The sequence below is a fragment of the Dermacentor albipictus genome, chromosome 2 (genome assembly GCF_038994185.2).
Source record: "Dermacentor albipictus isolate Rhodes 1998 colony chromosome 2, USDA_Dalb.pri_finalv2, whole genome shotgun sequence".
Taxonomy (NCBI): Eukaryota; Metazoa; Arthropoda; class Arachnida; order Ixodida; family Ixodidae; genus Dermacentor; species Dermacentor albipictus.
In genome coordinates this window covers 134,143,500-134,156,593 of record NC_091822.1, presented here as the reverse complement: position 1 = coordinate 134,156,593, position 13,094 = coordinate 134,143,500, and the positions used below count along the sequence as shown (strand labels likewise).

General features: G+C 45.5%; 1 protein-coding gene across 3 annotated transcripts in view; it reads right to left on the bottom strand.

The window, feature by feature from the left end:
• Positions 1–13,094, bottom strand: part of LOC135917972 (streptococcal hemagglutinin-like) — a 434,329-nt gene that overhangs the window by 101,961 nt on the left and 319,274 nt on the right. For all 3 annotated transcript variants that reach the window (XM_065451626.1, XM_065451642.1, XM_065451621.1), the window contains one exon: positions 754–828. The gene's annotated coding sequence lies outside the window, so the exon portion shown is untranslated. The remainder of the gene's footprint in view (positions 1–753; positions 829–13,094) is intronic.

The following is a 13,094-nucleotide window of genomic DNA, read 5'->3' as shown; positions in this document are numbered from 1 at the left end:
AAGCAAGCATACACTAGGCGAAGAACAAGGTATCTTACGAACCTGAAGTACCCACACTTTTGTCAATTGGCACAGGTGGGATGCGCACAGCAACGCTTCCGCGTACGTGTACAAGAGTCACCACTTTTGAAGTTTGTTTCAGTAAAAATATCTTGTATAGATAAACACCCCAAACAAAGATAATCGCATTGCAATTCGTTGTGTTCGCTCTTCAACCGGGAGAGCAGCTCAATCTTGTGGCATTAGAAATTTACATTGCGGACGTTTTCCGTCGGTGATGATGCCATAGTCTCGCACTCAATAGTATCCACATTGCCAAAAATCAGCTGAAAACAAGATAACTAAACCATTGACATGTGGTTCCACATGCATCAGGCTTCAAGTCAGAGCTAATTTATTTCGATTACTCCTCCTGATTCAGTTTTGAAAAGCGGGTAAGCTGACGTCCACAGGTAGACAAGAAGGTCAGGGTTACAGAAGGTTATAATTTAGTTGTATACTGCAGCAAACACAGCAGTGATTTTGTCGTCAGCACGGAGAGAAGAGAGAACTATGTCGTTTCGAGAAGCTGAAACCCTTCGCTTTTCGTTTCATCATGTGTCTCGCCCCAACCGCGGCAGGTCTGTGTTACGCTAGAGCGAGGTGTCACCAAAATTTAGCCAGGAATGATTAAAGGTGTAGCCATACACTCGCACTTTTCTTTTTAGATGCGCTTGAGCCGAATTTATTTAAATAACGAGGCCTCACACTTACCTTCTACTTTATTTGGTCGCTGCCGGCTTGAGGAGTCCAGCTGTCTCATTAGCAAGAGACGCGTCACCTTAGAGCCTGCGAAAAGAAAAGATAGGGAAAATGAACGCAGCGCTCCGCGCAAGAACACGATCATTCGGAAATGGCAAGCAAGTTGTTGAGGGACCATCGAACGCCTCATCAATGCTGACCAATTCCAACGGTTCACGCACTGTGACAAGCAAACAACGATATGTTGCCCCATAAGAAAGCAAATCGTTATAAATGCCAACTAGAACGAAATTTCAGGACGGCTAAATTAGTTACAATTGAGTTTAGTGTATGTAGATATTATCAAATCAATCTTGGCAAAGCTGCAGGGCTGGTATTGATTAGGTAATTGTTTTATGACAAATTTATAAATAGCTCGTAAGCAGACGACACAAGCAGCCGGTGCATAGCGGATATGATGCAGAGCACCGAACATGGCCTTAGGGACATCTAGCAAGCCGCGGACCTCGTTTCGATCTCGGTGGTACACGTGTAAAGCCGCCGAGCTGGTTCTGAACACTACGGGCATCGCGACATTTGCGACGAACGATAGTGACGAAGTTACCTGCGTGCGAGTCACGTGCGTCAAAAACGTTTATGTTTGCCAACTCATCGTGGCACATGCACTCGTATTACAAGCGTCAAATTTTGCAGGGAGGCTGTCCGTGTATCTACACTATAGCTAAAAGAGGGGGCTCCGTAGGAGGTCCTACGTTTCTTTCTGGCATATTATAGGCGTAACAAGCAACACCACTCTCCTTGCCAGCACGCTTCACGTGAAGGCTGTGAATTCGATAAGCGTCCAGCAGCGGGTTCCTTTTTCTTTCCCCGCTGTAGTATTTCTTTATCACTGAAGCGTAAAATACATTTGCAGCGTAAAAATATATACAGTACCCTGAGCTTTATTTTTCTGACAGACTTAGTTTCTTCGATAGTTCTGGCAGACTGGGTTTGTTTCCGATGCCTACTCATCATGTTTAGATGTTCAGAACTATTTGAAAATAGCACCACTGATTGGTGGGCTACCTTGCTGAAAGGAAGCAGCTAAATTTCTTCTCCTGGTTGCTCTTTACCTCTATAGTACTCGCATAGAAGCGTTCTCGAGAGCTACAAAGCGCCAGGTAGTTCGGTCACTTGTCTGTTTTCTAAGCGTTCCGGCTACAACGCATGACAAACTTTTTTAAAGAGATTCCTCTTGGTAACCCGCGGCGCTACTAAAGATATTTGTGTGTTTACGACATGATGCTCTCGTGACAATGGAAATGTTGAAGCGTAACCATCAGGTACCCGAATTTATGCGAAATGAAAGAAACGTTTCTGATGAGCTTCGCTTTGCGCTGGATCTGCGTTCCGATTTCATCCCGCTAGCCTTAAACAAATTGGTACGAAATCATGGCCGAGAAATTCCTTTCCGCCTGTGATGCATCTTACCTGTAATTACAAGCCACTATTTGAGCTCCAAATAGCAGTTAATGAGCCATTAGAACAGACTTTCCAAATTTATCGCTAACCCTAGCTCACTCATAGTGAAGCCAGTGAAGCCAGTGTAAGGTACGAAGGGTATGAAGTGAAGCCAGCCAGTGAAGCCATAGTGAAGAGTTCGACCGTGTTATGCTGTGAGTGAATAACAGTGAGTCGGCCGACGCACCACAGAGAGGTAGCTTCTCGTCACCGTGCAGGTAGTTTCTCGTCAGGAGAAACCCGAACATAAGGTTCAAGTGTGTCCACGGAACTTGGAAGTTCACTCTACATAAAGCACACAATGACAAGGTCGCATCTGCAGAGAAAGACGACGAAACGAGGACGGAACTGTTAGCGGCGCTCAGAATGTGCCGTGGTTTCATCACACCTGTACAACTCATCTTCTTACAAGGGTATACGTTGACTGTGTTAACAACGACGAGCTCGCGTGCAAGGGAGATAAGAGAGCAAGCAGCCTCTTAGCCCCTGGAGAGAGGCAACAGATGACTAAACGGAAAGTGCGTGGCGGCGAGTGTTTGACTTCGGCCACAAGCGACGAGGAAACGAGGTCATGTTTTCACGGGAAACAATAGCCCGTGCCGGTAGGGGCCGACCAGTTCACTCACCTCCGCGGCGTCTGACTGCCCCCTCTCCCCCAGCCAGCGTTTTCCTTCCGTCCTCTCTTCCACAACGACCTCTGCGCACTCTCCTCTCTCTCTTCCGCCTATAGTCGGGATGCGTAAAAGGCAGCCAACGCAGCTGTGTGCGCGGAAATCAATAGCAGAGGCAGCAAAGAGCGCGCACCATACGGCACAGGAAGAACTGTGGCACGCCCCCTATACTTTCCGTGAGCTGTACGTATACAGCGTCATCTTCGAAGGGCGTAATTTATGCGCCGACAAATAGCTGGCGCCTCTTAACGGCCGACAACATTATAACCTCATTTATAGATAAGCTCAATAGTGACGTCTAGAGGCGGTTAATCGTAAAGCTCCGCTGAAGAGAAACCCTAAATGTCGCGCTCTACTGGCAATTTACGCCTCCGCGCGATGACAGCGAGACGTTTACTCTTATAGCCATGAGCGGGCGCTGCGTCGCAGCGCTCGTTCATGGTTATATATACCGGCGCCGAAACCTCAGCTCCGCTAACCGGCGTGACGTTCGCAGCCACCGCTCACGTTTCCGGCGCGAAATTCAAGAAATTGAAGTTTGGCTCAATATGTGAGAGAGCGACACTGAACACATACGAAAGATCAGGCAACGGCAATTACGCTGCCTTACGTGGCATTCTGCTCTCATGCCGTTGCATGTAATCACGCAGAACCAAGCAGCGCAATCTTTGACTTTAGTAAGCTTCTTTTAATTGCCATCTCGATGGTTTTCCGTCGAGTGAACCAAATAGTCCGAACGGACGTAGTGTTACACTTTCATAGCGCGCGAGATGATAGCACAGCGACTGAATAACTGCGCAAAGGCATGTCGCAATGAACGCCACAATAAGGGCGCGTGGACGAAATACTTATGAAACGCGAATGGACTTGTAAAACCCTAGGAGTCAACGACAATGCTGACGCGAGGCATTAGCAAAAACACGCTTACGGTCATTTGCGAAGCCTGCCTTGTTAGCCAATCAACTACAAAGCATTATGTATCATCTGCAGTGGAAATTGATTACTTGGCCATTCGGTCACAAGAAGAGGTGTTACTCATAAAGAGCGAACAAATGCCGCAGCGGCTACAATCATGAGGACAGTGCAGGAGCCCTTGCTTGCCAGTGCGCAGTCTGACCGTGCTCTATAGAAGTTACGTCGCTCACGACTGCACTTACAGCTAAGTGCAGCACGGTTATACGCCATACGGTAGCACGCTTATAAGCGCACTCCCTCCCTCGCGGTGGGGGGATGACAACGCGGCATGAAAAAAATAATAAAGCCGGTCAATTTTATCAAGTCGTGTTTTCATCGTCAGTGGCGCCAAAGACAATGCACCGAAGCGAAGGAATGATTGCGCCAGAAATATGTCGCCGTTTTCGAAACAAGCAGACATTGTGTCGGTAAATGCGAAATAGGAGACTTAATTGTGAAATTTGGTCTCATTCTTTTTGTCCCCAAAACAATCCACTTCTTTCTGAAAAAGAAACCTGCATTGAAAACCGAGAATTCACTCGGACTATTTAGTCGCTGTCGATGTTCTTGACAGTGATATAAAATGATGAAATCGAGTTTAAGTATACAGAAGCAACACATTTGGTACTAGAGAATGGGGCGGGCCATTCAGTTAGGGCAACTACTATGAGTCCATTAATCAGTCTCGCTCGTGTGACCTCATGTACTGGGGCCGTTGGGGTTTTATAAATGAACGTCGTCTCTCCGCATCAGAAGGATCGAAACCCATTCGTGGGCTCGAGGATACAGCGCCCAATTCGCAGACGATTAGAAGCTACGTTTATGGAAGTGAACACATGCGGCGCCTGGCAACGTTCAGAGCGCGGATGCTATTTTTGAACTTATTCCATCTTCAAAATGTCAAGGGCGAAACAAAGACATTCGCCGAAGAACGCTTGACGCGCTCACGAACGAACTTCGTCCAGTACGTTCGCCGCACTTTTCCGATGCGCGCGCTTAAAATATTCAGTATAGCACTTTGCCCGCATTCACCTCGGCGCGTTTGTTATTTTTTAATTATTTCACTGAAGGTCACGCGCTGCGTGTATGGAGAAGCCTTGCTGAAGCGTGCGAGTGTCTGGTAGGGAGCCTTACTACAGAGGGCATCGAAATCTGCGTCCTTCCGATAACAGTCCCAGAAGTTAGATTTTGTGTTCTTTTATTATTTTTTTTGCTTCACTGCACAGACAACACAGATCACAGCTGCAGCACATATCGGCGAAACGGCGGCCGAGAAAAGGGCAACGGTCGCGGGAGAACTTCGCCAGTAACGAATATCATTCGGCTTTAGCAAGCTATGCTATATAGCAGACCGTGTATAGCACATAGGGAGCGTTCAAGTGACGTCAGCGCACACCATTTTGTTGTACTTTTCAGCGCTTCCACAGCGCTTCTGGAGATAAGCGGATTGAGATAGCACGCAGGCGTTTACCGTGCTCGCTGTACTACAATATGGCGACCTTGATTACGTTAGTGCATACCCCGTATAAGGAACCTGCAAGACAAGAATGCACGGAACCGAAAACAATCTACGTACAGTGCAATCGAGAGCTTATCGCAAGACCTGCCTCGTCAGGTAAAAGCATGATGATGAATTGAAATTCAAACCATTGTGTATACTTCGAAATGAGTGTTACGGTGTTTCGAAGGCCTTGTGTTACATGTGTACACACAGGAATTTTGTGCGAAGCGGGAACAACGACACGATAGGCACGTAGGTGAATCGATTGTAAAGTCGAAGGCAAAAATCGCGAAATCACCGGCATTATCGATGTTTTTTTTTTTTTTCTAGCGGAGGCGTCCAACTTGAAGTCGTCTCAATGGATCGCATTCGTCGAACAGTCGCAGGTAGGCTGTAGCACTTGATTTCAACCTGCGTGCCTCCGACGAAAATTAAACCAACTTTTGAGGGAGGTAAGACATAAAACAGAGACGAGGGTGATTTCTAGCATGCCTTTTACCAAACTTCCTTTATTATGTAGAAACGCATTGCCGCTGCGAAATCTCTGGAACGAATAGCGGTGGGCGAGCCAAGTACAGGCGGGGACAGAATAATACCGAATCTGACGAGGACGTGTCAAACTGCACTCACCCGCCGTGGTGGCTAAGCCCGAGGTCGTGGTCTCAAATCCACGGCCGCGGCGGCCGCTTTTCTATGGGGTCGAAATACAATAACGTCCGTGTATACCGCCTATTGGGTGCACGTAAAAGAAGATGAGGTGGTCAAAATTATTACGGAGTCCTTATATACTACGGCGTGCCTCACAATATTATATTGGTTTCGAACTGCATTCCTGCGCCCTTCAGCGAATCTGTCGTTTTCTGCCGAGACATGTGTCTGCCACGTATCCCGCCCCTCCCCCCCCCCTTTTTTTTTTGCCAGCCTGCTGCAGGAATCGCCATGACTGCAGAAGGTTGTGCTCGAAAAGCGCTGTTCTTTTCGGTCGGCGTGGCATGCAGTGCACACGTCACAATAGGGAGTTTTAGAATAGGGGCCCCAATAGTTTGGGGCCCCAAAGAGCTTTGCGGGTGTTAGCGTTGGGGCACGCAGGACTGAAGAGTTTTAGAATAGGGTTTTACGTTTGCGGATACCGTCTTGCGCTGACAGCGCCACTACGGCGTCAAAGAAAAGCTATTAGAAATAATTAAATAACATATACCATTTTGTGATAGGAATAATAACTTTGACTTGCGTGTATTCGTGTTTAATTACAATTTAGAGGTTATTCTGTAAGCAGCAAACAATTAGTTGCGCTTAGTTTTGAGCAAACCAACTTTACTAGCCTTCACCAGCCAAGCTTAGCCGCGTTAGGCCTACGAGCCATAAAATCCACAATCGAATTCAAAATCAGCGGCGTCTAATGAGTCAATCTTCACAACACACGCTAGCTGAGAGAAAGCGATAACCGCAGTCACTTCTCCTAGCTTGCGAACTTCACGCCTTACCACGAATCGAACCCAGTTTTGTGCTAGGTTAGAGCCGTCGCTTCGATGGGTGCCGCCATGTTTGCCGACGCAAAGTTTTTGGGGCCGCTATTTGGGCTCACGCTAAATCGGTGAAATAGCGTTCCCAACGCAAAACCCAAACGGAGTTTGCGTCTTGCGCATGCGCAGTGGCTTCGACGCTATTTCTTTGGGGCCCCAAAACGTTTGGGGCCCCTATTCTAAAACTCTCTAATGGCCGAAACAGACATCGCTCTCCTAGCGTAATCTTGCGCAATTATCGCGCGGTTGCGACAGCAGGCTGGCAAAATGTAGGCGTATCGACAGACGCACGAGCGTGAGAGGACGCGCATGCGCAATGCCAAGTCTCGCCAGAAGGCGCTTGCTTCGTTAAAGGGCGCGAAAACGCAGTTGGGGGTATAGCTCAAAGATACCGAATTTCGACCCCCGTCTCATCATTTCTCACGCCCGCTATGGCAACCACACACTCACCCCCTCCCTCTTTAGGACTATTATCGATGTGTGAAATAAAAAAAAAAGCAATGAAACAGTCTGTGTTACCAGCGTCACCTGGACGGTGAATATGACAACGATTAAATTAGGGTAGTTCAATGCAAGATATGAACAGACACGCTTAGTTAGAATCTCTGCACGCAAAACAATTGTCCAACATTCTTTTCCCGACCGATGCAGAAATGGGGGCTTTTATTTATTTATTTATTTATTTGATACCTGCTTCGCCTTTGCTGGCATTACAGCAGGGGGATACATAAAAATAAGCATCATATTTGATACCAATAAAGAAACTAATTACACAAAGCGCGGTAAAAAGCATCATTTTACACATTGGATACAATCATAGGCGGAAGATTATTCCACTCTCTTATACATCTAACAAAGAATGAATAGCGGAAGACGTCACCTTTAAAGGAAAATTCTTTTATTTTGAGACTGTGGTCCCTTCTTTGGGATATATAGGACGGCTCTTGAATGTACTTCTCCTTATTGATTCCAGTTTTAGAATGGTAGATATTATGGAAAAATTTCAACCTGAGGTTTCGTCTACGATCTTTCAATTCTTCCCATTTAAGTTTACGTTTGCTTTCGCTCATGCTAAGGTGACGATCCCAATTACCTAGAACGAATCGCACTGCCCTATTCTGTATTTTTTCAAGCGTATCGGCCAGCTCTTTGGTATACGAATCCCAGCAAACGCATGCGTACTCCAGCAATGAGCGCACATGAGTGAAATACAGTTGTTCTTTTAAATTCAATGGAAGTTCGCTGAAATTTCGTCTTAAGAAACCCAAAACACGTGCAGCCTTTACTTTGATGTGGTAAACGTGCTTAGCCCACCTCAAATCACTCGTTAAATAAACTCCTAGATATTTATATTCCCTGGCCGTGCTTAAAGTAGCGCTATTTATGGTATACGTATTCAACTGGTATGAACGCTTCCTCGTAAAGGTGACGTGAACACACTTTTTAACATTCAACGACATTTCTGAATGGGCACACCAGGATGATATAACATTCAAATCATGCTGCAGGTATTCTGAATCACGTTCATTCTCTATAATCCTGTAAACTACACAGTCATCCGCGAACATTCTGAACGAAGATTTGAGGCCAATAGTAATATCATTTATATACATGATGCATGATACATGATATCATGATGCGTAAACATGCAGGTATTTTAAGAGAACAAGATTGCAGGCCTTCACAGCCTCCCTTCTAACTTCTCATGAAAAGAAAGAAAGCGAGAAAGAAAGAAAGAAAGAAAGAAAGAAAGAAAGAAAGAAAGAAAGAAAGAAAGAAAGAAAGAAAGAAAGAAAGAAAGAAAGAAAGAAAGAAAGAAAGAAAGAAAGAAAGAAAAAGAATCTGCGTGAACAGCTAAAACATAGGAAATCAAAGAGCTCCAATTTATCAGGCGGCCTTAACTAGGTGACATGAACAATGGCCAGAACATGCGTGCAGATAGAGGCAAATGAATAGTTTCAGATATATCTAGGGAACGACGAGCGTCTGACATATGCCGGACATAGCTTTCACGCAGTAAAAAAACCGAGGGCTTCTGCGGAGCCATCGGTGCTGAAACGCTTTGCAACACGTGCACCGTAAACGAGTGAACTCTCTCAGACGTTTTCTTTTTTTTTTCTTAGTTATAGCGTGTAGCTTTTAAAGCAAGTAGTCTTTTTCTCGGCTCACCAGACCAGTTTACCTTCCTAGTACCTAACAGTTATCGCGGGGCGATTCCATTCACACCGGCGACTGACTTTTCTCGAAAAGTGACCATTTTGGGCCAGTCGCTCTCTGCGCAATATTTCAGTCGCGCGACCGTGGTCGCAAAACTGATAAACCAATCAGTGCCGCACCGGAAGTGATCTTTCGTGTGTCTACATCCGGCCTCATCCCGCTTCGCGTTCAAATTCCTCGTAGATTCCGAGAGTTCTCGCTGAGAACGATAATCTCCGGGATGGCGACTTGCGGGTCGCACTCAGCCGGGTTTGCCGGTGTGAACATCAGTCGCCTTCGGTCGCTTTTTGATCGCGAGTCGCAAATGGTCGCGCGACCTCCTCAAGTCGCCGGTGTGACTGAGCCATAACACAGCGTCTCAAAGCGCTTGCTGCCACGAGAGAAGAATGCGAGAGACTGGCACGTGAAGCACGCACCAGACATTTTGAAATCGCCACTTTAGCTCCACAGTAGCATGGGTGTGATATCGTGGCGGCGTGGCCTAATGGTTACAGAACATCGAGCTGCCGTGCTGGAAGACGCAAGCTCAATCCCACCATCGTTCACGTATTTATTTGTACCATTGCAGGCGGATCCGGCTTCCCCCACTTTGTAGGTATTTAACAGAAAGCTCGTGGTGCATATGGCGAGCGGGTCGCAGCGTGTGCAAAATCGCAAGCTTGTAAAATACGCGGTGTAGGACAGTAACTCTAATAAAACGCATCGTTTTCTGAAAGCATTCTGCTAGTAATTCCCTTCCACTGAAAATCATCGTCTATGGCTTCCGCACAATTCTTTTGAAACTGAAGCTTTACTTTTTCATGAACATCACAAAATAAATGTACAAAGAATATTTGGACGATAGCCTAAAATGGCTAGTGGCCGGTGCAGTGCTATATATAAGAAATATGCACAAGTCAGCTAGAGGATAAAAAAGCATGCAAAAAATAGTAATAAACATGTATATACTCTTTATTATTCCCTCAGCTTTATGCAACACTTTGCGATATTTGTGCTAACATAAAAAAAGCAACACGGAAAAATGAGTTAGCACGGGAAAAAGTGCAGTGTAAGTATGCACGCATTTTCCTTTGTGCTTCTCTTCCATGTTCCCCCTTTCTTCAGCTGAGAGTTATACATGCACATGAAGGATCAAGATGACGAAACAGGCCGCGTTTTAATTTTAGTGCTGCGCTAACCGACACTGTGCCTTGCTACGGGGCATCGTTATAACTGCTCTTAGTTCTCGACCCATGCTAAGCGTGCCCGTCCACGGCTTAATCCCGAAAAAAAACAGTCACGTCCCAACTAGCGTACGCCGTGTAAACGTTACAAATGAACCATGCGCGGATCCGACGCACGAGGCTTAGTGTGCGCCCTTGTTCAGTACAGTCCCTCATGTAGTTTCGCCTGATCTCATTAGTGCCTAATCATACCGAGCGTATTCCGTCACGTGCAGTTTAACCTCTGAACGACCATCATAATAAAAGCGCCGTTGCGCAAGTTTACTAAATGCTTTGCGCAGAAAACCAATTCGCATTAGTCTCATTTCACATTGAGGGTGTATATTATCACTGCGATAAAGTTAAGCGGCGTGTTTATGCGCATGATAATTTCGCACTTCCCCCTGCCACCCATTTGACAAACAGTTCTCGAAAGAAATAATGGAGGGCGGCACTGCTCTTCAAACGGGAACTGGTCATTGGCGTCTTGTCTAGTCAATCGAGGAATGCAAATTTCCCTTTCCGTGCAGCTGTTCCTGCACGCCAGGTAGCCTATGCTCAAAAGCTTAAATAAAAATTAAAATAAAGAACAAGCAACCCAATAAAATGACACGGCGCATTCCTAAAGGGCATGCACCGTGCCACAATGGCTTCGCAAGGTAGGTGTTGCGCATGAAAGGCGACGTGAGCGCTGTCCGAGAATATACCGGCGAATTTAACGCAAACCATATCGTCCGGATACTCGGTAGACAAAAAATTGGCTGAGGCTTAGCTTGGTTAAGCCTAGTCAGATGCGAAGCATATTGGTGGCTAAACTTGGTAAGTAACTTGTCGCCGAGCAGCATACTGAGCACTTTGCTTGGCCAGGCGTTCTTCCCGCTCTTCATCAGTCTCTGTAGCACGCCGCAACCTCCGCTTCTCATTCCAACGAGCAGCTCTGTCTCCAGGAGGCATCTCACCTCGTGAGTGTCTAGACAGAGGCAAGCGCAGCTGCTTATATACCGCCGCGACGCCGCGAGCGACGGCGCGAGTTGGAGCCCCGTTTCTCCTCTGTCGTGACGTCACGGTGTCACGTGGTATTGAAGGCGACAACGCCGCGCCTGAGGAGCTGGGTTGAGCTCTAGTAATATGCTTCGCATAAAAGCATTTCACTCTTCGAAAGCTCGGGGCACATAGGTTGACACGGGCACTCGCACCTGCCAGAGGAAGATCGTCGTTAAGAGAGTTGCGAGAAATGTTGAGTTCCATTCGCCACAATCGGCACCAATTGCCGACGTTGTTAAAGTCGGCCTGAACGAGGCTAATGTCGTGTTCGTTAGTTATTTTTCTGAAGATTACACAGTTGTGTGCAAATAAGTGGACGTCAGAAGTTATTGATGAAGGTAAGTCATTAATATAGATAAAACATAATAGAGGTCCAAGGACGAAGCTTTGTGGCACACCGGACTGAACGGTGCTATGAGGCGAGTCATGACCGGTTAACGGTTAACGAGAAATGACTCAATCCATTTTATAACCATTTATGATAAAGGTTTAATTTCCTTAGCTTATAAAGTAAAAGTTTATGGCCCACTTTGCGAAAGGCTTCCGAAAAATCTAAAAAGATGCAATGGGCAAGAGAAGAAGGGTAAAGTATTTGGTTTAGTTTGTGAGTAAATGTTAGTAATTGTGATTCACATGAGACTGATTTCCGATATCCGTGCTGTGATGGCGAAAAAACAATGAATGAGACTCAAGAAAATCCCAAGGCTAGTAAAGCTAATATGTTCTAGTAGTTAGAAGCAGGTACTGGTCGGTGATATCGGGCTATAATTTGTAGGTGATGTTTTACTGCCAGATTTATGCAAAAGAATTATTTTTCCAGTTTTCCATTCTGACGGAACTGTAGGCGTGTTGAGCGATTGTTGAAATAGTTCAGTTAATATAATAGAACAATAAAAGCAGGCGTTTTGCAGAAGTTTAGCACTGATATTAAAACCCGGTTGACGAATGTATGTGTCTTCAAAGAATCTATTAATCGAATAACTCCGGGAACTTCAACAGTCACTGGATGCATCGTTAAAAAATTATAGTAATTCAAGACGGGTAGTTGAATATCAGAGGTGCAATAAAAATTTTGAACAAAGATATTATCCGGGAGAGTTGCGCATAAGGTTTTCGGAACAGGGTTACCAGAGCAATTGTTAAGAGCGATAGAATCATCGGAAAGTGGATATATGATGCGCCAAAATTATTTTACGTTAATTAACAGCGTAGATTGTAATGTGGTTTGCTTTCACGTATTTGAGTGCGGTTACATAGGCGTTAGATGCTAATGTGGAGGCTTTCCAACGTGAATCAGTGGGTCATTGCTTTGCGGAAAGATACAGTCGTCTTTTTGGATAGTCGCGATTCACCTCTGCCGAAAACATATTCCAGTTTGACTGCACAGTATGACTTACAAAATCACTCCATAATATGTTAATAAATAGACTCAGCTCATTATTTATTGCTTCAAAGTTAGCTCTCTTATAGTCCCTAATTATTCGGAAGTTTCAGAAACGGAGTATTAAAGTGAATATTTAGTATTAAAATGGTCACTAACACCCAGTAAGTAATGGACGACAGAGGCATCATTGGCACGATGGGTCAAGATCAAATCTAGAATGCTTGCGGAATTGAATGTTATTTTTGTGGCTTGTGTGCGGAATTGAGTTTAAAAACATATACTACAAATACCCGAGAATTCTTTCGAATCAGAACAGGAAGGTAATAAGCTAGGTATATCGCTGTTCCAAACTAAATT